General features: G+C 46.1%; 1 protein-coding gene across 1 annotated transcript in view; it reads right to left on the reverse strand.

The window, feature by feature from the left end:
* The window catches only part of LMF1 (lipase maturation factor 1), a 220,815-nt gene that overhangs the window by 83,166 nt on the left and 110,516 nt on the right, over window positions 1–27,133 (reverse strand). The window lies entirely within an intron of this gene.

A 27,133-nucleotide genomic window follows, 5' to 3' on the forward strand; every position in this document is an offset into this window, starting at 1 on the left:
TACACAATGCCACGGATGACCAGGGACTACACAATGCCACCAGATGACCAGGGACTACACAATGCCACCGGATGACCAGGGCCTACACAATGCCACCGGATGACCAGGGACTACACAATGCCACCGGATGACCAGGGCCTACACAATGCCACCGGATGACCAGAGCCTACACAATGCCACCAGATGACCAGGGACTACACAATGCCATCAGATGACCAGGGACTACACAATGCCACCGGATGACCAGGGCCTACACAATGCCACCGGATGACCAGGGACTACACAATGCCACCAGATGACCAGGGACTACACAATGCCACCGGATGACCAGGGACTACACAATGCCACCAGATGACCAGGGACTACACAATGCCACCGAATGACCAGGGACTACACAATGCCACCGGATGACCAGGGACTACACAATGCCACCGGATGACCAGGGCCTACACAATGCCACCAGATGACCAGGGCCTACACAATGCCACCAGATGACCACGGCCTACACAATGCCACGGATGACCACAGACTACACAATGCCATCGGATGACCAGGAACTACACAATGCCACCGGATGACCAGAGCCTACACAATGCCACCAGATGACCAGGGACTACACAATGCCACCGGATGACCAGGGACTACACAATGCCACCGGATGACCAGGGCCTACACAATGCCACCGGATGACCAGGGACTACACAATGCCACCGGATGACCAGGGACTACACAATGCTACCAGATGACCAGGGCCTACACAATGCCACCAGATGACCAGGGACTACACAATGCCACCGGATGACCAGGGACTACACAATGCCACCAGATGACCAGGGCCTACACAATGCCACCAGATGACCAGGGACTACACAATGCCACCGGATGACCAGGGACTACACAATGCCACCAGATGACCAGGGCCTACACAATGCCACCAGATGACCAGGGACTACACAATGCCACCGGATGACCAAGAACTACACAATGCCACCGGATGACCAGGGCCTACACAATGCTACCAAATGACCAGGGCCTACACAATGACACCGGTTGACCAGGGACTACATAATGCCACCGGTTGACCAGGGACTACATAATGCCATCGGATGACCAGAGCATACACAATGCCACCAGATGACCAAGAACTATACAATGCCACCGTATGACCAGGGACTACACATTGCTGCCGGATGAACATGGATTAAACAATGCCACCGGATGACCAGGGACTACACAATGCCACCGGATGACCAAGAACTACACAATACCACCAGATGACCAGGGCCTTCACAGTGCCACCGGATGACCAGGGCCTACACAATGCCACCGGATGACCAGGGACTACACAATGCCACCAGATGACCAGGGACTACACAATGCCACCGGATGACCAGGGCCTACACAATGCCACCGGATGACCAGGGCCTACACAATGCCACCGGATGACCAGGGACTACACAATGCCATCAGATGACCAGGGACTACACAATGCCACCGGATGACCAGGGCCTACACAATGCCACCGGATGACCAGGGACTACACAATACCACCAGATGACCAGGGACTACACAATGCCACCGGATGACCAGGGCCTACACAATGCCACCGGATGACCAGGGACTACACAATGCCACCGGATGACCAGGGCCTACACAATGCCACCGGATGACCAGGGACTACACAATGCCATCAGATGACCAGGGACTACACAATGCCACCGGATGACCAGGGCCTACACAATGCCACCGGATGACCAGGGACTACACAATGCCACCAGATGACCAGGGACTACACAATGCCACCGGATGACCAGGGACTACACAATGCCACCAGATGACCAGGGACTACACAATGCCACCGAATGACCAGGGACTACACAATGCCACCGGATGACCAGGGACTACACAATGCCACCGGATGACCAGGGCCTACACAATGCCACCAGATGACCAGGGCCTACACAATGCCACCAGATGACCACGGCCTACACAATGCCACGGATGACCACAGACTACACAATGCCATCGGATGACCAGGAACTACACAATGCCACCGGATGACCAGAGCCTACACAATGCCACCAGATGACCAGGGACTACACAATGCCACCGGATGACCAGGGACTACACAATGCCACCGGATGACCAGGGCCTACACAATGCCACCGGATGACCAGGGACTACACAATGCCACCGGATGACCAGGGACTACACAATGCTACCAGATGACCAGGGCCTACACAATGCCACCAGATGACCAGGGACTACACAATGCCACCGGATGACCAGGGACTACACAATGCCACCAGATGACCAGGGCCTACACAATGCCACCAGATGACCAGGGATTACACAATGCCACCGGATGACCAGGGACTACACAATGCCACCAGATGACCAGGGCCTACACAATGCCACCAGATGACCAGGGACTACACAATGCCACCGGATGACCAAGAACTACACAATGCCACCGGATGACCAGGGCCTACACAATGCTACCAAATGACCAGGGCCTACACAATGACACCGGTTGACCAGGGACTACATAATGCCACCGGTTGACCAGGGACTACATAATGCCATCGGATGACCAGAGCATACACAATGCCACCAGATGACCAAGAACTATACAATGCCACCGTATGACCAGGGACTACACATTGCTGCCGGATGAACATGGATTAAACAATGCCACCGGATGACCAGGGACTACACAATGCCACCGGATGACCAAGAACTACACAATACCACCAGATGACCAGGGCCTTCACAGTGCCACCGAATGACCAGGGACTACACATTGCTGCCGGATGAACAGGGATTACACAATGCCACCGGATGACCAAGGACTACACAATGCCACTGGATGACCAGGGACTACACAATGCCACCAGATGACCAGGGTCTGTACAATGCCACAGAATGACCAGTGACTACACAATGCCACTGGATGACCAGGGCTTACATAATGCCACTGGACAACCAGGGACTACACAATGCCAACGGATGACCAGGGACTACTATACAATGACACTGGATGACCAGGGCCTACACAATGCCACCGGATGACCAGGGACTACACAATGCCACAGGATGACCATTGAATACACAATGCCACCGAATGACCAGGGACTACACAATGCCACCGGATGACCAGGCACTACACAATGCCACTGGATGACCAGGGACTACACAATGCCACTGAATGACCAGGGACTACACAATGCCACTGAATGACCAGGGACTACACAATGCCACCGAATGACCATAGAATACACAATGCAACAAAATGAACAGGGCCTACAGAATGCCACTGGACAACCAGAAACTATACAATGCCACCAGATGACCATGGGCTACACAATGCCACCGGATGACCAGGGACTATACAAGGCTATAGCATGGTATCAGAAAAGCTGATTTTAGAGAATACATCACTTGATATGTTCTAGTTCTTTCCAAAAAAAAGCTAGAATCAGCCTCTTGCTAACCAAATGTGACCTCTAGGCCACCAGGAACAATCACCTAGCCACTGGCTCACCAGGACAGAATGGATACGGACTTGATTGTGCATGAAAATTGGAGCTGGGCACCTTCCACATCACAGATAAAACAAGATATAAAGCAGAGGCTGTAAGTATAGCGGGAAGCCCCCACCATGCCAGGGCACATAGTGCCGGAGGGGGGGGGGAAGCCTCGCTCCTCCACTCGCTGCCAAATCTGCTATTGTTATTATTTTATGAGTGGAGCTGGAAAGCATCATCTTCTCCCCAGATACACGGCGGGGATGGATCCGCACCCCACCCGTGGAGTGGACGCTGCATCCCTCCATCCGTCCTCTGTCAGTAGAGGAGGATGGGTGTTAGAGGGGGCGCCAAGCTGGTGCCGGGTGGGAGCGAGAGGACACAGGGAGAGGCTGCGGTTTTGATATTTTTCCGGTTCAGCACAGTGCCCTCTCAGGGGGGAAGAAATGTTCCTTCTTTTTAACACTTGCATCGCCGTCAATCCCCTAAAAAGAAAAAAAAAAGCCCTTTACGTATAAAGCCATCGCCTGCTGTACCGTACGAGGAGGGGTTAACAGCGCCATGAAAAAAAAACGATGCCTGACATGTAAGGTCTTCATTAACGTAAAGGGGGTCCGAAGATTAAGATTCAGGCCCAAAGAAAACAAAGCGGAGGGTCGATCGCCGCTAATCCAGACCAACGAGGAGTGGGAATGCCGGAGTGACAGCGCTGGCAGGGCCCAGGCCTCATCCAAGCAGGACACTGCGCAGACCACCAGGACCGGGGGGGCTCGGGGTCCACAGCCTGGGCCAAGAAAAATGGCAGCCGGACACAGGAAAAAAACACGCTGGTAATAGTTTGTTTTGCCCAAATTTACCCCTTTCCATACGCCATATATCCATTATAAAAGGGAGATCTGCGCCAAATGAGGGGGACTTAAAACGAAGGACCCCCAGTACCTTTATAACCACTTAGAACTTCCTCTAAGCTGATTAATAGGGGTCTCAGAAGTGGCATATCAAAACGCTTCGTATTGCACAGGTGTGCCTTAGTCTGGCCAGCATGATTATTGCACAGGTGTGCATTATCCTGGCCAGCATGCTTACTGCACAAGGGAGCATTAGCCTGGCCACCATGATTATTGCACAGGTGTGCCTTAGGCTGGCCAGCATGATTATTGCACAGGAGTAGCTTAGGCTGGACAGCATGATTATTGCACAGGTGCACTTTAGGCTGGCCAGTATGATTATTGCACAGGTGTGCCTTAAGCCTGACCAGTATGATTATTGCACAGGTGTGCCTTACCCTGGCTAGCATGATTATTGCACAGATGTGCCTTAGGCTGGCCAGTATGATTATTGCACAGGTTTGCCTTACCCTGGCCAGCATGATTATTACACAGGTGTGCTTTACCCTGGCAAGCATGATCATTGCACAGGTGTGCCTTAGGCTGGCCAGTATAATTATTGCACAGGTGTGCCTTAGCATGGCCAGTATGATTATTCCACAGGTGTGCCTTAGGCTGGTCAGCATGATTATTGCACAGGCGTGCCTTAGGCTGGCCATCATGATTATTGCACAGGCATCCCTTAGGCTGGCCATCATGATTATTGCACAGGTGTGCCATAGGTTGGCCAGTATAATTATTGTACAGGTGTGCCTTAGGCTAGCCAGCATGATTATTAGACAGGTGCACTTTAGGCTGGCCAGCATGATTATTGCACAGGTGCACTTTAGGCTGGCCAGCATGATTATTGCACAGGTGCACTTTAGACTGGCCAGCATGATTATTGCACAAGTGTGCCTTATGCTGGCCTCACAAAGGCACACCTGTGAAATAATCATACTTTCTAACTGATGGATCTGGCTGCTGGGAACTTTATCAATTCCAAAATCCACAATGTGTCTGGAGCTGTACTGAGCATGTGCGACCACTGTGCTAGTGACGCTACATAGGAATGATGGTCGCACATGCTCAGTATGGCTCTACTTATGGTGGATTTACCATCTATCCTTTGGAAAGTGGAGCAATGTTCTTTATTGGATAAGTCCCTTTAATCTGTCTTCATTGATTTTTTTTGCACAGGAGGACTAATGTGTGACATTTATGTTGGCGCCCCAGACTTGTGCTCTCTACTGCCCCCCAGTGGGAGTGACTGATGCGTCTGAATTGGATTTTTCTTTGCATGTGATCACAGGTATTATTATATTTTTGCAGATGTTTCCAGACGCTGAACGCCAGGGGATTCGCTATTTATTATCCGATGCGGCTTTATTGCACCGCTGCGGACATTAAGGGGTTAAGTGTTTACTGCAGGGGTTAATGGGGGAAGCAGTCCTACAGAACAACATGTGCAGTAGAGGTAGGGAGCCTGCGGAGCGGAGGCCGAGGAGGCCGAGGAGGCAGAGGGCGCTCGCTGTGTGTGTGTTCCCAGCACAATGCCTTCCATATGTGCGAACAACCCAAGGAAAGGCGGACAGCCCCGATCCCAGGAGGGACCCCCATAATGTGTCTCCCCCGAGCTCAGGGATTACACCCTGACCCCCCGGCCTCATGACTAAGTCCCACCTGCTCCCTGCACATGGAATATCAGCGGGGTTATGTTGACTCACATCATCATTAATGTTATCATTCCGCACATCACACTATTAACGAGGCGGGAGACTGACCACACACTGCACACCAGCTAACGAGCACCATCACCGAACATTACACCGCTATCTCACCCGACTAACAACAGCCCCCAGATTACACCGCTATCTCACCCGACTAACAACAGCCCCCAGATTACACCGCTATCTCACCCGACTAACAACAGCCCCCAGATTACACCGCTATCTCACCCGACTAACAACAGCCCACAGATTACACCGCTATCTCACCCGACTAACAACAGCCCCCAGATTACACCGCTATCTCACCCGACTAACAACAGCCCCCAGATTACACCGCTATCTCACCCGACTAACAACAGCCCCCAGATTACACCGCTATCTCACCCGACTAACAACAGCCCCCAGATTACACCGCTATCTCACCCGACTAACAACAGCCTACAGATTACACCGCTATCTCACCCGACTAACAACAGCCCACAGATTACACCGCGATCTCACTCGACTAACAACAGCCCCCCAATTACACCGCTATCTCACCTGACTAACAGCCCCCAGATTACACCGCTATCTCACCCGAATAATAACAGCCCCCCAATTACACCGCTACCTCACCCCAATAACAACAGCCCCCCAATTACACCGCTATCTCACCCGACTAACAACAGCCCACAGATTACACCGCTATCTCACCCGGCTAACAACAGCCCACAGATTACACCGCTATCTCAGCCGACTAACAACAGCCCCCCAATTACACCGCTATCTCACCCGACTAACAACAGCCCCCAGATTACACTCACCCGACTAACAACAGCCCCCAGATTACACTCACCCGACTAACAACAGCCCACTGATTACACCGCTATCTCACCCGAATAACAACAGCCCCCAATTACACCGCTATCTCACCCGACTAACAACAGCCCACAGATTACACCACTATGTCACCCGACTAACAACAGCCCCCAGATTACACCGCTATCTCACCTGACTAACAGCCCCCAGATTACACCGCTATCTCACCCAACTAACAACAGCCCACAGATTACACGGCTATCTCACCCGAATAACAACAGCCCCCCAATTACCCCGCTATCTCACCCGACTAACAACAGCCCACAGATTACACCGCTATGTCACCCGACTAACAGCCCCCAGATTACACCGCTATCTCACCCGACTAACAACAGCCTCCAGATTACACCGCTATCTCACCCGACTAACAACAGCCCCCCAATTACACCGCTATCTCACCCGAATAACAACAATCCCCAGAACAGGAGACCCTCAGCAGACGAGCACGGGGCCACGAATCAGCGATAACACACAGGACGCCACAATATCAGCTAATTATGTACAGTGAGGTCATTCATATCTGAGCTGTAGAGGGAGACTGACTACACACTGCAAACCAGCTAACGAGCGCCATCACCGCACGTTACACCGCTATCTCACCCGAATAACAACAGCCCCCAGATTACACCGTTACCTCACCCGGCTAACAACAGCCCACAGATTACACCGCTATCTCACCCGAATAACAACAGCCCCCCAATTACACCGCTATCTCACCCGACTAACAACAGCCCACAGATTACACCGCTATGTCACCCGACTAACAGCTCCCAGATTACACCGCTAGCTCACCCGACTAACAGCCCCCAGATTACACTGCTATCTCACCCGACTAACAACAGCCTCCAGATTACACCGCTATCTCACCCGACTAACAACAGCCCACAGATTACACCGCTATCTCACCCGACTAACAACAGCCCCCAGACTACACCGCTATCTCACCCGACTAACAACAGCCCCCAGATTACACTGCTATCTCACCCGACTAACAACAGCCTACAGATTACACCGCTATTTCACCCGACTAACAACAGCCCACAGATTACACCGCTATCTCACCCGAATAACAACAGCCCCCCAATTACACCGCTATCTCACCCGAATAACAACAGCCCCCCAATTACACCGCTATCTCACCCGACTAACAACAGCCCACAGATTACACCGCAATCTCACCCGGCTAACAACAGCCCACAGATTACACCGCTATCTCACCCGACTAACAACAGCCCCCCAATTACACCGCTATATCACCCGACTAACAACAGCCCCCAGATTACACCGCTATCTCACCCGGCTAACAACAGCCCACAGATTACACCGCTATCTCACCCGACTAACAACAGCCCCCCAATTACACCGCTATCTCACCCGACTAACAACAGCCCACAGATTACACCGATATCTCACCCGACTAACAACAGCCCCCAGACTACACCGCTATCTCACCCGACTAACAACAGCCGCCAGATTACACTGCTATCTCACCCGACTAACAACAGCCTACAGATTACACCGCTATCTCACCCGACTAACAACAGCCCACAGATTACACCGCTATCTCACCCGAATAACAACAGCCCCCAATTACACCGCTATCTCACCTGACTAACAACAGCCCACAGATTACACCACTATGTCACCCGACTAACAACAGCCCACAGATTACACCGCTATCTCACCCGACTAACAGGCCCCAGATTACACCGCTATCTCACCCGACTAACAACAGCCCAAAGATTACACCGCTATGTCACCCGACTAACAGCCCCCAGATTACACCGCTATCTCACCCGACTAACAACAGCCTCCAGATTACAACGCTATCTCACCCGACTAACAACAGCCCCCCAATTACACCGCTATCTCACCCGACTAACAACAGTGCCCAGAACAGGAGACCCTCAGCAGACGAGCACGGGGCCACGGATCAGCAATAACACACAGGACGCCACAATATCAGCTAATTATGTACAGTGAGGTCATTCATATCTGAGCTGTAGAGGGAGACTGACTACACACTGCAAACCAGCTAACGAGCGCCATCACCGCACGTTACACCGCTATCTCACCCGAATAACAACAGCCCCCAGATTACACCGTTACCTCACCCGGCTAACAGCAGCCCACAGATTACACCGCTATCTCACCCGACTAACAACAGCCCCCCAATTACACCGCTATCTCACCCGACTAACAACAGCCCACAGATTACACCGCTATGTCACCCGACTAACAGCCCCCAGATTACACCGCTAGCTCACCCGACTAACAGCCTCCAGATTACACCGCTATCTCACCCGACTAACAACAGCCCCCCAATTACACCGCTATCTCACCCGACTAACAACAGCCCCCAGAACAGGAGACCCTCAGCAGACGAGCATGCACAGGACGCCACACAGGACGCCACAATATCAGCTAATTATGTACAGTGAGGTCATTCATATCTGAGCTGTGCCTGGCCCTATACATAACTGATATAATACTGCCCCTATATACAAGAATATAACTACTATAATACTGCCCCCTATGTACAAGAATATACCTACTATAATGCTGCCCCTATGTACAAGAATATAAATACTATAATAATGCTCCTATGTACAAGAATATAACTACTATAATACTGCCCCTATATACAAGAATATAACTACTATAATACTGCCCCTATATACAAGAATATAACTACTATAATACTGCTCCTATGTACAAGAATATAACTACTATAATACTGCCCCTATGTACAAGAATATAACTACTATAATACTGCCCCTATGTACAAGAATATAACTACTATAATACTGCCCCCTATATACAATATAACTACTATAATACTGCCCCTATGTACAAGAATATAACTACTATAATACTGCCCCTATGTACAAGAATATAACTACTATAATACTGCCCCCTATGTACAAGAATATAGCTACTATAATACTGCCCCTATGTACAAGAATATAACTACTATAATACTACCCCTATGTACAAGAATATAACTACTATAATACTGCCCCTATGTACAAGGATATAACTACTATAATACTGCTCTTATGTACAAGAATATAACTAATATAATACTGCCCCTATGTACAAGAATATAACTACTATAATACTGCTCCTATGTACAAGAATATAACTACTATAATACTGCCCTCTATGTACAATAATATAACTACTATAATACTGCCCCCTATGTACAAGAAAATAACTACTATAATACTGCCCCTATGTACAAGAATATAACTACTATAATACTGCCCCCTATGTACAAGAATAAAACTACTATAATACTGCCCCTATGTACAAGAATATAACTACTATAATACTGCCCCTATGTACAAGAATATAACTACTATAATACTGCCCCCTATATATAAGAATATAACTACTATAATACTGCCCCCTATGTACAAGAATATAACTACTATAATACTGCTCCCTATATACAAGAATATAACTACTATAATACTGCCCCCTATATACATGAATATAACTACTATAATACTGCCCCTATGTACAAGGATATAACTACTATAATACTGCCCCCTATATACAAGAATATAACTACTATAATACTGCCCCCTATATACAAGAATATAACTACTATAATACTGCTCCTATGTACAAGAATATAACTACTATAATACTGCTCCCTATATACAAGAATATAACTACTATAATACTGCCCCCTATATACAAGAATATAACTACTATAATACTGCTCCCTATATACAAGAATATAACTACTATAATACTGCCCCCTATATACAAGAATATAACTACTATAATACTGCCCCTATGTACAAGGATATAACTACTATAATACTGCCCCTATATACAAGAATATAACTACTATAATACTGCTCCCTATATACAAAAATATAACTACTATAATACTGCCCCTATATACAAGAATATAACTACTATAATACTGCCCCCTATATACAAGAATATGACTACTATAATACTGCCCCTATGTACAAGAATATAACTACTATAATATTGCCCCTATATACAAGAATATAATTACTATAATACTGCCCCCTATGTACAAGAATATAACTACTATAATACTGCTCCCTATATACAAGAATATAACTACTATAATACTGCCCCCTATATACAAGAATATAATTACTATAATACTGCCCCCTATGTACAAGAATATAACTACTATAATACTGCTCCCTATATACAAGAATATAACTACTATAATTCTGCCCCCTATATACAAGAATATAACTACTATAATACTGCCCCTATGTACAAGGATATAACTACTATAATACTGCCCCTATATACAAGAATATAACTACTATAATACTGCCCCTATGTACAAGAATATAACTAATATAATACTGCCCCTATGTACAAGAATATAACTACTATAATACTGCCCCTATGTACAAGAATATAACTACTATAATACTGCCCCCTATATACAAGAATATAACTACTATAATACTGCTCTTATGTACAAGAATATAACTAATATAATACTGCCCCTATGTACAAGAATATAACTACTATAATACTGCCCCTATGTACAAGAATATAACTACTATAATACTACCCCTATATACAAGAATATAACTACTATAATACTGCCCCCTATATACAAGAATATAACTACTATAATACTGCCCCCTATATACAAGAATATAACTACTATAATACTGCCCCCTATGTACAAGGATATAACTACTATAATACTGCTCTTATGTACAAGAATATAACTAATATAATACTGTCCCCTATGTACAAGAATATAACTACTATATTCTTGTACATAGGGGCAGTATTATAGTAGTTATATTCTTGTACATAGGGGGCAGTATTATAGTAGTTATATTCTTGTATATAGGGGGCAGTATTATAGTAGTTATATTCTTGTACATAGGGGCAGTATTATAACTACTATAATACTGCCCCCTATATACAAGAATATAACTACTATAATACTGCCCCCTATATACAAGAATATAACTACTATAATACTGCTCCTATGTACAAGAATATAACTAGTATAATACTGCCCCTATATACAAGAATATAACTACTATAATACTGCCCCCTATGTACAAGAATATAACTACTATAATACTGCCCCTATGTACAAGAATATGACTACTATAATACTGCCCCTATGTACAAGAATATAACTATTATAATACTGCCCATATGTACAAGAATATAACTATTATAATACTACTCATATGTACAAGAATATAACTACTATAATACTGCCCCTATGTACAAGAATATAACTACTATAATACTGCTCCTATGTACAAGAATATAACTACTATAATACTGTCCCCTATGTACAAGAATATAACTACTATAATACTGCCCCTATGTACAAGAATATAACTACTATAATACTGCCCCTATGTACAAGAATATAACTACTATAATTCTGCCCCTATGTACAAGAATATAACTACTATAATACTGCCCCCTATGTACAAGAATATAACTACTATAATACTGCCCCCTATGTACAAGAATATAACTACTATAATACTGCTCCCTATATACAAGAATATAACTACTATAATACTGCCCCCTATATACAAGAATATAATTACTATAATACTGCCCCCTATGTACAAGAATATAACTACTATAATACTGCTCCCTATATACAAGAATATAACTACTATAATACTGCCCCCTATGTACAAGAATATAACTACTATAATACTGCCCCTATGTACAAGAATGTAACTACTATAATACTGCCCCTATGTACAAGAATGTAACTACTATAATACTGCCCCTATGTACAAGAATATAACTACTATAATACTGCTCCCTATGTACAAGAATATAACTACTATAATACTGCCCCCTATGTACAAGAATATAATTACTATAATACTGCTCCCTATGTACAAGAATGTAACTACTATAATACTGCCCCTATGTACAAGAATATAACTACTATAATACTGCCCCCTATATACAAGAATATAACAACTATAATACTGCCCCCTATGTACAATAATATAACTACTATAATACTGCTCCTATGTACAAGAATATAACTACTATAATACTGCCCCCTATGTACAAGAATGTAATTACTATAATACTGCCCCCTATGTACAAGAATGTAATTACTATAATACTGCCCCTATGTACAAGAATATAACTACTATAATACTGCCCCCTATATACAAGAATATAACAACTATAATACTGCCCCCTATGTACAATAATATAACTACTATAATACTGCTCCTATGTACAAGAATATAACTACTATAATACTGCCCCCTATGTACAAGAATATAATTACTATAATACTGCCCCCTATGTACAATAATATAACTACTATAATACTGTCCCCTATGTACAAGAATATAACTACTATAATACTGCCCCCTATATACAAGAATATAACTACTATAATAATGCCCCCTATGTACAATAATATAACTACTATAATACTGCCCCTATGTATAAGAATATAACTACTATAATACTGCCCCCTATGTACAAGAATATAACTACTATAATACTGCGGTGGTGCACGGTTATATGTAGGCCACTTTGGGAGCTCTGGAATGTCCTGGATCGGATACAGGGGGGAAGATGCTCCTGAATCCCCCCTGTTCTGTGTGGATGGCGGGCGATGAGTGAGACCTGACATCTTCATTCTCATCAGACACAAATGTCTCCCCCCATCTTCTGAGCCGAGCCTCGGAGACGCTTGATTGGGGGCCAAGAAAACCATAGACTGCTGGCAGATCCCCGGCCACCATCAGCCCCGCACTAAATCCACATCAGATGGGGAAGCTCTGCTGCTCGTTACACAGGGAGCGGATATCAAACACGATGATCAGGACAAGGAATGTATGTATCCCGGAGAATGAAATATTTCACCGCGACCCCCCCCCCCAAAAAAAAAATAAAAATCAACAGATACCGTGCGACAACCCCCAATGGCAGCCGATACCATGACTAGAAGGGTTGTCAGAGGGATCTGCATTGTGGCGGGATAATATAGTGTAATGTGTCAGTTTATACCGCAATTCTAGAATTATATTTATGGAAGGATATTGAAGATGGATCGTGCAAGAAAGAATACAACAATGGCTGAGATCAGAGATAGCTCAGATCACGGCCGTTATCATATGGATTTGCACAGAGATGCAAGAATGTGTCAGTTTTTACCGCAATTTTTGGAATTATACTCATGGGAGGATGATGAGAACGGACAGATTGATTGACAGCCGGCATCTCACAATAAAGGCTGAGATCAGAGATAATTCAGATCACGGCCGTTGTCATATGGATTTGCATTGTGATACAATAACTTGTCAGTTTTACCGCAATTTTGGAATTTTATTTATGGAAGGATGATAGGAACGGATGGAGCGACTGACAGCCAGACTCCCGCTACAATGACTGAGTGCAGAGATAATTCAGATCACGGCCGTTATCATATGGATTTGGATTGAGATGCGATAATGTGTCCGTTTTTTCTGCAATTTTAGAATTATATTCATGGGAGGATGATAAGAACGGATGGAGCGACTGAAAGCCGGCATCTCGCAACAACGGTTGAGATCAGAGATAACTCAGATCACGGCTGTTAGCATATAGATTTGCACAGAGATGCAAGAATGTGTCAGTTTTTACCGCAATTTTTGGAATTATATTCACGGGAGGATGATAAGAACGGACAGATCGACTGACAGCCGGTCTCCAGTTACAATGGCTGAGATCACAGATAATTCAGATCACGGCCGTTATCATATGGATTTGCTTTGTGATGGGATAATATAATGTAACGTGTCAGTTTTTACCACAATTTCGGAATTATATTCATGGAATGATGATAGGCACGGACGGAGCGACTGACAGCCGGACTCCCGCTACAACGGCTGAGATCAGAGATAACTCAGATCACGGCCGTTATCATATGGATTTGCATTGTGATGGGATAATATAGTGTAATGTGTCAGCTTTTACTGCAATTTTGGAATTATATTCATGCACAGATAAAAAGAATGGGCAGAGCGACTGACAGCCGACCTCTCACAACAACAGCCGAGATCAGAGATAATTCAGATCATGGCCGTTATCATATGGATTTGGATTGAGATGCGATAACATGTCAGTTTTAACTGCAATTTTAGAATTCTATTCATGGGAGGATGATAGGAACGGATGGAGCGACTGACAGCCGGGCCTAACGCTACAATGGCTGAGATCAAAGATAACTCAGATCACGGCCGTTATTTTATGGATTTGGATTGAGATGCGATAATGTGTCAGTTTTTACTGCAATTTTGGAATTATATTCATGGGAGGATGATAAAAACGGATGGAGCGACTGAAAGCCGGCATCGCACAACAACGGCTGAGATCAGACATAATTCAGGTCACGGCCGTTATCATATGGATTTCCATTGTGATGCGGTAACGTGTCAGTTTTACTGCCAGATCAGTTACCCACACTTTGCACTGACGAGGGGCAATCACCCTGAAACACCGTGTCTGCAAATTGGAATTCTGATCTGGCATATATCCTAGGTCATATGAAAAGGCTTGTTAAAGGGCCACTTTTGACTTTTAGGATTGCTACTTCCAATAGGTGGCGCTAGAGTTTGTCTCCTTTCCTGGAGAGACAATTTGATCAGTTTTACTGCAATTTTGGAATTATATTCATGGAAGAATGATAGGAACGGATGGCACGACTGACAGCCGGACTCCCGCTACAATGACTGAGATCAGAGATAATTCAGATCACGGCTGTTATCATATGGATTTGGATTGCGATGTGATAACGTGTCAGTTTTACTGCAATTTTGGAATTATATTCAAGGATGATAAAAACGGATGGAGCGACTGAAAGCCGGCATCTCGCAACAACGGCTGAGATCAGAGATAACTCAGATCACGGCTGTTATCATATGGATTTCCATTGTGATGGGATAATATAGTGAAATGTGTCAGTTTTTACCGCAATTTCGGAATTATATTCATGGGAGGATGATAAGAACGGACAGAGTGACTGACAGTCGACCTCCTACTACAATGGGTGAGAGAGATAATTCAGGTCACGGCCGTTATCATATGGATTTGCATTGTGATACAATAACTTGTCAGTTTTTACCCCAAATTTGGAATTATATTCATGGAGTGATGATAGGAACGGATGGCATGACTGACAGCCAGACTCCCGCTACAACGGCTGAGATCAGAGATAACTCAGATCACGGCCGTTATATGGATTTGCATTGTGATGCGATAACGTGTCAGTATTTACTGCAATTTTGGAATTATATTCATGGGCGGATGATAAGAACTAATGAAGCGACTGAAAGCCGGCATCTCGCAACAACGGCTGAGATCAGACATAATTCAGATCACGGTCGTTATCATATGGATTTGCATTGTGATGGGATAATATAATGTAATGTGTCAATTTCGGAATTATATTCATGGAAGGATGATAAGAATGGAAGGAGCGACTGAAAGCCGGCCTCCCGCTACAACGACTGAGATCAGAGATAATTCAGATCACGGCTGTAAATGGGGTAAAGGATGAAAAACAGAATTGGAAACGTCACTCAGCTTTACCAGATTCCCTTTTCCATGAGACATCAACCATTCTGGGGCCGTGGAATGCTGGGTGAAACCCCTGTAATTCTGTCATTTTGTGGTTTTTTTTAATGGGGGTCCGACTCCATGACTTTGGAAGACTGATGAATATCCCACAATTGTTTTAAGGGGGTTATCTGAACGGATCGGACTTTGTTACACCCCATAAAAGGCACAAAGTGAACAAAGCGCCAAAGTGCCTGGCGGATGAGGCGGGATGTCTCCGTGTTTTATAGCGTCCTAATGAAGACTTCACAGCGGATCGCTCCTGGAAGGAAGTGGAGTAACGAAAAACAGAAATCGGACTATAATTATATTTTTTTTTTGTTATCCACCGCCCTCCCCTCTTCCATGTGTGCCGCAGCCGTCAGGACCCGTGCTATCAACCCCCACCCAAAACCGGCGAGGAAGGTGTTAAAACAAAGTGTGTTATTGTACAGGGCGACGTATAAGTAAAGGTGCTGCACGTAATATTTGGGGGGGGGGAGAAGGGGGGCCAGCGCCCGTTCCGCTGTACGACTGGCACCAGTCTGAACCACAAGTGACCATTAAAATAAACATCCCCGGGCCGCGCTGACAGCCAGTCTGCAGCAGAAGTGATGGAGGAAGGGGGTACCGCCAAACCGTTGGCTATTAACCTGACGTCTCGTAAGGAATCCTCCTCCCGCACCTCCTCAATGAGACCAGTGTCTGGTGTGAAGGCGTAGACTGATCCCCCCGAGGGCTGTGGCCTGTTTACCCCTCATCCATCGCTGTGCAAACACGACCGGGAGCCGGCGCTGAAATCCGCGACATTCCGTTATCCACTTAAAAGTATCGCTATTAAAGGGACGGTGCTGCCATCATTAGGGGCGGGGAGCTTTAAGAACGATGATATACCGTATATCTCCTCCGTACGCCGCCATATCGATGATACCGGATCGTAAATAATGGTGTCTACGGGAGTGACCTACACCAACCCCAAGGACCGCACTCCCGATTTGTTCAGATGTGGCCCAAAACAACCCAGGAATTCCCCCTCCTTACATGCAAATATACAAGCGCCAAACCCCCTTCATGGCCCAAGCCGATTTAGAGGGGTCAATTCATATCATTTTGACGCCCCTTTAAATCTTGGGATTGGTGGGAGTCTGTCCGTGAGGACCCCAATGCAATGAATAGTGGAAAAGTCACCATATATAAAAGGCAGACATAGACATTCTACTGCAAGTTCTCCTAAACGGATAGTTCCAGAGGGAGGAGCTAGTGGAACACACAGACATTCCACTGCAAGTTCTCCTGAAAGGACAGTTCCAGAGGGAGGAGCTAGTGGAACACACAGACATTCCGCTAAAAGTTTTATTTAAAGGGGGAGGAGCTTGTGGAACACAAAGACATTCTACTGCAAGTTCTCCTAAAAGGACAGTTCCAGAGGGAGGTGCTAGTGGAACACACAGACATTCTACTGCAAGTTCTCCTAAACGGATAGTTCCAGAGGGAGGAGCTAGTGGAACACACAGACATTCCACTGCAAGTTCTCCTGAAAGGACAGTTCCAGAGGGAGGAGCTAGTGGAACACACAGACATTCCGCTAAAAGTTTTATTTAAAGGGGGAGGAGCTTGTGGAACACAAAGACATTCTACTGCAAGTTCTCCTAAAAGGACAGTTCCAGAAGGAGGTGCTAGTGGAACACACAGGCATTCCGCTGCAATTTCTCCTGAAAGGACAGTTACAGAGGGAGGGGCTAGTGAAACACACAGACATTCTACAGCAAGTTCTCTTAAAAGGATAGTTACAGGGGAGGGGCTAGAGGCAGACACAGACATTCCACTGCAAGTTCTCCTGAAAGGACAGTTACAGACGGAGGAGCTAGTGGAACACACAGGCATTCCGCTGCAAGTTCTCCTGAAAGGACAGTTACAGAGGGAGGAGCTAGTGGAACACACAGACATTTTGCTACAAGTTCTCCAAAAGAACAGTTCCAGAGGGAGGAGCTAGTGGAACACACAGACATTCCACTGCAAGTTCTCCTGAAAGAACAGTTACAGGGGGAGGAGCTAGAGGCAGACACAGAAAATCCACTGCAAGTTCTCCTAAAAGGACAGTTACAGAAGGAGGAGCTAGAGACAGACACATTCTACTGCAAGTTCTCCTGGAAGAACAGTTACAGGGGGAGGAGCTAGAGGCAGACACAGACATTCCACTGCAAGTTCCCCTAAAAAGACAGTTACAGAGGGAGGAGCTAGGTGCAAACACAGATATTCCGCTACAAGTTCTCCTAAAAGGACAGTTACAGAGGGAGGAGCAAGTAAAACACATACATTCTACTGCAAGTTCTCCTAAAAGGACAGTTCCAGAGGGAGGAGCTAGTGGAACACACAGGCATTCCGCTGCAAGTTCTCCTGAAAGGACAGTTACAGAGGGAGGGGCTAGTGGAACACACAGGTATTCCACTACAAGTTCTCCTGAAAGGACAGTTACAGACGGAGGAGCTAGTGGAACACACAGGCATTCTACTGCAAGTTCTCCTGTAAGGACAGTTACATAAGGAGGAGCTAGTGACACACACAAACATTCCAATGCAAATTCTCCTGAAAGGACAGTTACAAAGGCAGGAGCAAGTGGAACGAACACACAGACATTCTACTGCAAGTTCTCCTGAAAGGACAGTTACATAAGGAGGAACTAGGGGAACACACAGACATTCTACTGCAAGTTCTCCTGAAAGGACAGTTACAGAGGGAGGAACTAGGGGAACACACAGACATTCTACTGCAAGTTCTCTTAAAAGGACAGTTACAGAGGGAGGAGCTAGTGGAACACACAGACATTCCGCTACAAGTTCTCCTAAAATGACAGTTACAGAGGGAGGAGCTAGTGAAACACACAGACATTCTACTGGAAGTTCTCGTAAAAGACCCGTTACAGGGGGAGAAGCTAGAGGCAAACACATTCTACTGGAAGTTCTCCTAAAACAACAGTTATGCTTTAAAATGTAACTCTCCTTGCAATAGAATGTACCTGATTCTAGCTCCTCCCCCTCCAGAGAACTTTATAAGCACTAACTGTCACCAATCTCAGTTATGGAAGACTCTGCATCCACTGAAGACATTTTACCTGTGCTCTGAGAATTTTTGATAATGATCAGTCCAGGAGGGTAAATAAGCAGATTTGTCTGATAAGATATATTACACAGATTCCTATTTTCACGTGTACTATTGATGTATGAAATAAAAATTACAATGAATTTTCCCACTTTAAGCAGACTTTGCCCATAGTTGTCAACAGATCCTGACTTGGCTGAAAGAGTCCTGGGACTATGGAATCCATTATAAGATCCTTAAATAAGGATCGATAATGCCTGTTATTAAAGGGGTTGATGAACGATCCTCCGAATAGGTGATCGATATCTAATCGGGGGAGGGGGGGGAGACCAGATTCTGACACCCGCAATGATCAGCTCTTTGCACTGGTACAGCAGGTGGATATACACAATGTACAGCGCCATACACCATGTAGTGGTCATTATTGGGTACTGCAGCTCAGCTCCTATAGAAGTGAATGGATCTGAGCTGCAGTACTAGATTTGTGTAGAGCTGGCACACGGTCCTAGTGGACAACCCCTTTAAGGTGCCGGTGACAAATTGTTGGTAATTTTGCTTTTCCTTTCAGAACTATTCCTGGGCGATCGGTGGGTCCTTCGTCAAACCCACCCCCAGTTTGACCAGCATCGATCACCGGGTGACCACGGGGGGTATCGCCAGTAAGAAGAATTCTGGCCGTGAGCCCGTTAACCCCTTCTGTGCTGAAGCGTCCCTGCTTCACTGAGCACCTTGTCTGCGATGTCAGATCTGGACAGGGTCCAGGAGAAGGGAGCGGTGGATTTGGAGGGGCCGGGGTGGGGTGAGGGAGGGGGAGAGGTGGGAGGGGGGGGGGGTTGAGATATTCGACATACAGTATATTTCCTTTAGAAATTCCATGTCAGAAATGTAACCTAACAAGTCCCAGACTGCAGATTCAATAAATCAACCGGATCGGGTAACGGTAGCCAATGTCTCTGCGGCCGCGGGTAAAGCCGCACACAACTACGGGCTTGTTCTCCAAGGTCGGGGCCTGGCACCGAGACAAGCACCTCAACGCCAACTATACCGGAACCTGCCGGACTGCGTGAAAGTCAGCACTTCCCTCGTACGACAGTGGGCAAAGTAGGATCCAGTAGGATGGTCCAGTAGGATCACTAATGGCTGCCACCACTAATACTGATCGTGGGGGTCCGACATCCATCGCCGCCACTGAGCGACTGCCTGCAGCTCCAGGATGTAATCACAGTATGGAGTTGAGACAGCGCCATACACTATGTAGTGGCCATTTGCAGGTATTGCAGCTCAGCTCCTATTAAAGTGAATGTGATCTGAGCTGCAGTACAGAGAACGGCCACTACACGTGTACGGCGCTGTGCTGTGTCGGCTCCATACAGAGTTCACACTCGGGCCAACAAAATAAATGGTTGGGGTACAAGACCCCCACCAATCCGGTAGTGACCTACTCTAAGGACCTGCGATGGTCCTCACACATCTGTGGTGAGGTCGACCCCCGAAGCCCTTGGTCTGGATGAGCAGGTGTAAAGCAGCACGGACCAAAAAGCGTCGGTGCAGCAGGGTGACCCAGCTGGAACAGGGAAGAGGTTGGTGGCAGGAAGGCAACAGGTGCAGCAGGGGGCTCTGCACACTCCGAAGTGCCGAATTGTTGGGTCAACAATGTAGTTGAGCTGTGTTTGTAACAGAGTCCAATATTGTTGAACTGACTCAGTGATATAAGAGAGTTGGGTATGCAGCAAAGTTCATGACTGCAGAGTTGTCCCAGCGGTGTGACAAGAGTTGTCTCGGCAATGTAGCAGAGCTGGGTTTGCACTAGAGAAGCCACAATTGCAAAGCTGGAAAAGCATACAGCAGAGTAACGTCAGTAATACAGTATAACTGGGTTTGCAGTAGTGTCCTTTACTGCAGAGATGGCACAGATGTTTCAGAGAGTTGTACAGACAGTGTAAAAAAGCCCGGATTGCAGCAGAAACCACAATTGCAGAGCTGAAACAGCATACAGCAGAGTAACCTCAGTAATACACTACCGCTGGGTTTGCAGTAGAGTCCTTTACTGCAGAGATGTCACAGATGCTTCGGAGAGTTGTACAGACAGCGTAAAAACCACAATTGCAGAGCTGGAACAGCATACAGCAGATTTAACCGAGCAATATAAAAGAGTTGGTTTTGTATTTGAGTCCTTTACTGCAGAGCTGGCACAGCAATTTTTCAGCATTGTCCCAAAAAGTAGTAGAGTTTGGTTTGCATCAGAATCTACAATGGCACAGATGGCACAGCATATAGAACAATTAATCAAGCAATACAGTAGAGCTGGGTTTGCAGTAGAGTCCTTTTCTATTGAGCTGGCACAGCAGTTTTGCAGAAGTTGATCCAGCAATGTAGGAGAGCTTGGTTTGAAGTAGAAGCCACAATTGCAAAGCTGGAACAGCATACAGCAGAGTAAGCTGAGTAACACAGTATACCTGGGTTTGCAGTGGAGTCCTTAACTGCAGAGATGGCACAGATGTTTCGGAGAGTTGTACAGACAGCCAGTTTCGCAGAGTTGTCCAAAAAGTAGTAGAGTTTGGTTTGCATCAGAATCCCCAATTGAAGAGCTGGCACAGCATATAGAAGAATTAATCCAGCAATATAGTAGAGCTGGGTTTGCAGTAGAGTCCTTTACTATTGAGCTGGCACAGCAGTTTTGCAGAAGTTGATCCAGCAACATAGCAGAGCTGGGTTTGAAGTAGAAGCCACAATTGCAGAGCTGGAACAGAATCCAGCAGAGTAACCTCAGTAATACAGTATAGCTGGGTTTGCAGTAGAGTCCTTTACTGGAGAGATGGCACATCTGTTTTGGAGAGTTGTCTCAACAATGTAGAAGAGCTGGGTTTGCAGCGGAGTCCATTATTCCATAGCAGGCACAACCATAGAGCAGGGGTAACCCAGCCACAAAGTGAAACTGCAGTGCCAGCTCAGCAGGAAAGGACTCTACTGCAGAACCAGCTTTACTGAGTTTGAACTAGTGATGTAGCAGAGCTTGGTTTGCATCAGAATCCACAATTCCAGAGCTGGCACAGCATACAGCAGATCTAGCCTAGGAATACAGAAAGAGCTATGGTTGCCATAGAGTCCTTAACTGCAAAGCTTGCACAGCAGAGATGTCCCAACAATGTAACAGAGCTGGCTTTGCAGCAGAGATCACTATTGTAAAGCTGGCACAGCATGCATAAGAGTTCACCCAGCAACAAAGTAAAGCTGTGGTTGTAGTAGAGTCCTTGACTAAAAAGCTTGCACAGCAGAGATGTCCCAACAATGTAGCAGAGCTGGGTTTGCAGCAGAGACCATTATTGTAAAGCTGGCACAGCATGCATAAGAGTTTACCCAGCAATAGAGTAGAGCTGCAGTTGTAGTAGAGACCTTGACTGCAAAGCTTGCACAGCAGAGATGTCCCAACAATGTAGCAGAGCTGGGTTTGCAGCAGAGACCACTACTGCAAAGCTGGCACAGCATGCAGTAGAGATGAGTTTGCAGTAGAGTAAACCTAACACCTGAAGAAGGATAAAGTCCACTGAAGGCCACTTCTTGAATTCTCAATCAGCGACCAACGGCCTAGTAGAGCGACATCGCAGGAATGCATTTGGTTGCCATGGCAACCTGATACCCCATAATTGTGTAGGGACCTGACCGCAGAGGAGAGAGGATGGAGATCTCGCCGCCGGATGCAGCAGAGATTAACAACCCCATCTCTTCATAAACCCTGAATGGCATAGAGAATTACACTTTCCATGAACCAGGAGGCCCTGTATGCACATGGACAGACACATTGGTCCTACGCTGACAGCTGAGGGGTTTGTTATACTAAGTATTCAGTAAGTTGCGGTGCGTTACATGGTTAATACTAACGAGAGCCGGACCGCGAGGGGTTAACAATCCTCGTCATCATCGCCATTTAGCAAATGCCATAACAAAGTAAGACAAACAAATAAATGCGCCCCTGCCGCACAGATGTTTTCCGCCTGTTCCCTACACATCGGAGTGTATAGGTGCAGTTCCGCAATCGTCCTACAGAGGGCAGTGTTGTGCTCCGCTGAGGCAGCAGTGCCTATGGTCAGTATGGAGCCCTGCAGCTTCAGAGGATTCCCCGGCGGACTCCGGCCCTTTAATTTCTGGAGACCCGTGCGTCACATCAGAGTGATGGAACATTTCATCTATGGAAAGATGACGGATTCCGCTTTGAGGGGTCTCCAACGAATGACGCGAGACCCCCGCAGACCAGGGCCGAGAGGGAGAACCCCGCAATGGCCGGGGTCAGAGGTCAAGACAAATTACCTGGAGGCACCATCAGTATCAAATATAGGGGGGGGTCATAAAATCATTATTAAAGGGACAGTAACCATAAAAGAAACAAAGACAGTGTCACACATGAAAGGCTTAGATACATAGACAGTATCACACATGACAGGCTTAGATACACAGGCAGTATCACAGATGACAGGCTTAGATACACAGACAGTATCACACATGGCAGGCTTAGATACACAGACAGTATCACACATAACAGGCTTAGATACACAGACAGTATCACACACGACAGGCTTAGATACACAGACAGTATCACACATGACAGGCTTAGATACACAGGCAGTATCACACATGAAAGGCTTAGATACACAGGCAGTATCACACATGATAGGCTTAGATACAGACAGTATCACAGATGACAGGCTTAGATACACAGGCAGTATCACACATGATAGGCTTAGATACAGACAGTATCACACATGCAAGGCTTAGATACACAGACAGTATCACAGATGACAGGCTTAGATACACAGGCAGTATCACACATGATAGGCTTAGATACAGACAGTATCACACATGCAAGGCTTAGATACACAGACAGTATCACACATGACAGGCTTAGATACACAGGCAGTATCACACATGATAGGCTTAGATACAGACAGTATCACACATGCAAGGCTTAGATACACAGACAGTATCACACATGACAGGCTTAGATACACAGGCAGTATCACACATGACAGGCTTAGATACAGACAGTATCACACATGCAAGGCTTAGATACACAGACAGTATCACACATGAAAGGCTTAGATACACAGACAGTATCACACATGACAGGCTTAGATACACAGGCAGTATCACACATGAAAGGCTTAGATACACAGACTGTATCACACATGACAGGCTTAGATACACAGGCAGTATCACACATGACAGGCTTAGATACAGACAGTATCACACATGATATACTTAGATACATATACATTATCACACATGATAGGCTTAGATACACATGATAGGCTTAGATACACAGACAGTATAACGCATGATAGGCTTAGATACACAGACAGTATCACACATTATATACTTAGATACACAGAGACACATGATAGGTTTAGATACACAGACAGTATCACACATGGTCGTCTTAGATACACATACATTATCACACATGACAGGCTTAGATACACAGACAGTATCACACATGATCGTCTTAGATACACAGACAGTATCACACATGATAGGCTTAGATACACATACATTATCACACATGATAGGCTTAGATACTCAGACACATGAAAGGCTTACACACACAAAGACAGTATTACACTTGATAGGCTTAGATATAATGGGACAGTATCACATATGAAAGCCTCTAAGTATCTAAGCCTCAGGTACAGTCTCACTGTATCTAAGCCCATCATAAGGATTATTGTCTCATTTCAGCCAAGTCCGTGAAATGTGATACTGTCTCAGTGTATCTAAGCCTGACAAGTGTGATAGTCTCATTGTACCTAAGCGAAGCCAATCATATGTGATACTGCTATAATATGTAAGCCTCCCATGTGATACTGTCTTAGTGCATCTAAGCCTGTCATGTGTGACAGTTTCATATAATCTAAACCAATATATGATACTGTCTCATTGTATCAAAATGTATCATTTGTCATGCTGCCTTGTACCTCAGCCCGTCAAGTGGAAAGGCCTCATTGTATCTAAGCCTGTCATGTGCAATGCTCTCTTGCTGTATCTAAGCCTATGTATGAGATGGCCTAATTGTATCTAAGCCTGTCAAATGTAGCTGAGACAGTCCGATCTAGCAGAGCTGAGATGGACAGATGTAGCAGAGCTGAGAGGTCAGATGTAGCAGTGCTGAGACGGTCAGATGTAGCAGGGCTGAGACGGTCAGATGTAGCAGGGCTGAGACGTCAGATGTAGCAGAGCTGAGAGGTCAGATGTAGCAGGGCTGAGACAGTCAGATGTAGCAGAGCTGAGATGGAAAGATGTAGCAGGGCTGAGACAGTCAGATGTAGCAGAGCTGAGATGGAAAGATGTAGCAGAGCTGAGACGGTCAGATGTAGCAGAGCTGAGATGGTCAGATGTAGCAGAGCTGAGATGGAAAGATGTAGTAGAGCTGAGACGGTCAGATGTAGCAGAGCTGAGAGGTCAGATGTAGCAGAGCTGACACAGTAAGATGTAGCAGAGCTGAGATGGTCAGATGTAGCAGAGCTGAGACGGTCAGATGTAGCAGAGCTGAGATGGTCAGATGTAGCAGAGCTGAGACGGTCAGATGTAGCAGAAATGAGAGGTCAGATGTAGCAGAGCTGAGAGGTCAGATGTAGCAGGGCTGAGACAGTCAGATGTAGCAGAGCTGAGATGAAAAGATGTAGCAGAGCTGAGACGGTCAGATGTAGCAGAGCTGAGACGGTCAGATGTAGCAGAGCTGAGATGGTCAGATGTAGCAGAGCTGACACAGTAAGATGTAGCAGAGCTGACACAGTAAGATGTAGCAGAGCTGACACAGTAAGATGTAGCAGAGCTGAGACAGTCAGATGACATAACAGAGCCCCCATAATCAGTCAGATCCCATCTCCTCTACCCCCCACAGACAGATGAGGCGGCGGATGCTCCTGTGCGCAGTGTGTGGACAGGGCAGTGATAATACCCGGGGTGCTCTCGAGGTGCTGCGGTCTCTGCCGGCCTCTGTCAGGAGCCATCAGCGCAGCGCAGGCAGCGCCGGCCGAGGTAGTCGCACGTGTTTATAATAATTAGATTTTCCCCATTGATAATAATTAAAAACATTTCTCGGCTGAAGCTCAGAAAACACAGATTTACCCAACCATCGGCCGGGGGCTGCTCTTATGCCGGAGTGGTGGCATCATTACTGGCACCGGGCTGCAGGTGCAGGAAGCCCGACAGCCCCCAGACTATGGACCGCCCAAGCCCCCCAATATAACCGAATGTACCCCGATATAGTGATGGGTGCACACAACCCTCCGGGATACCAATGTAACACCTGGAATACAGGTCTTCTGGGGCCTATGTACATCCAGCACGTGGGCGGTCACCGAATACTGAAGACGGAGGAGACGGGCGGTCACTGAATACTGAACACGGAGGAGACGGGCGGTCACCGAATACTGAAGATGGAGGAGAC

This window comes from Anomaloglossus baeobatrachus, chromosome 7, assembly GCF_048569485.1.
Source record: "Anomaloglossus baeobatrachus isolate aAnoBae1 chromosome 7, aAnoBae1.hap1, whole genome shotgun sequence".
Classification (NCBI taxonomy): domain Eukaryota; kingdom Metazoa; phylum Chordata; class Amphibia; order Anura; family Aromobatidae; genus Anomaloglossus; species Anomaloglossus baeobatrachus.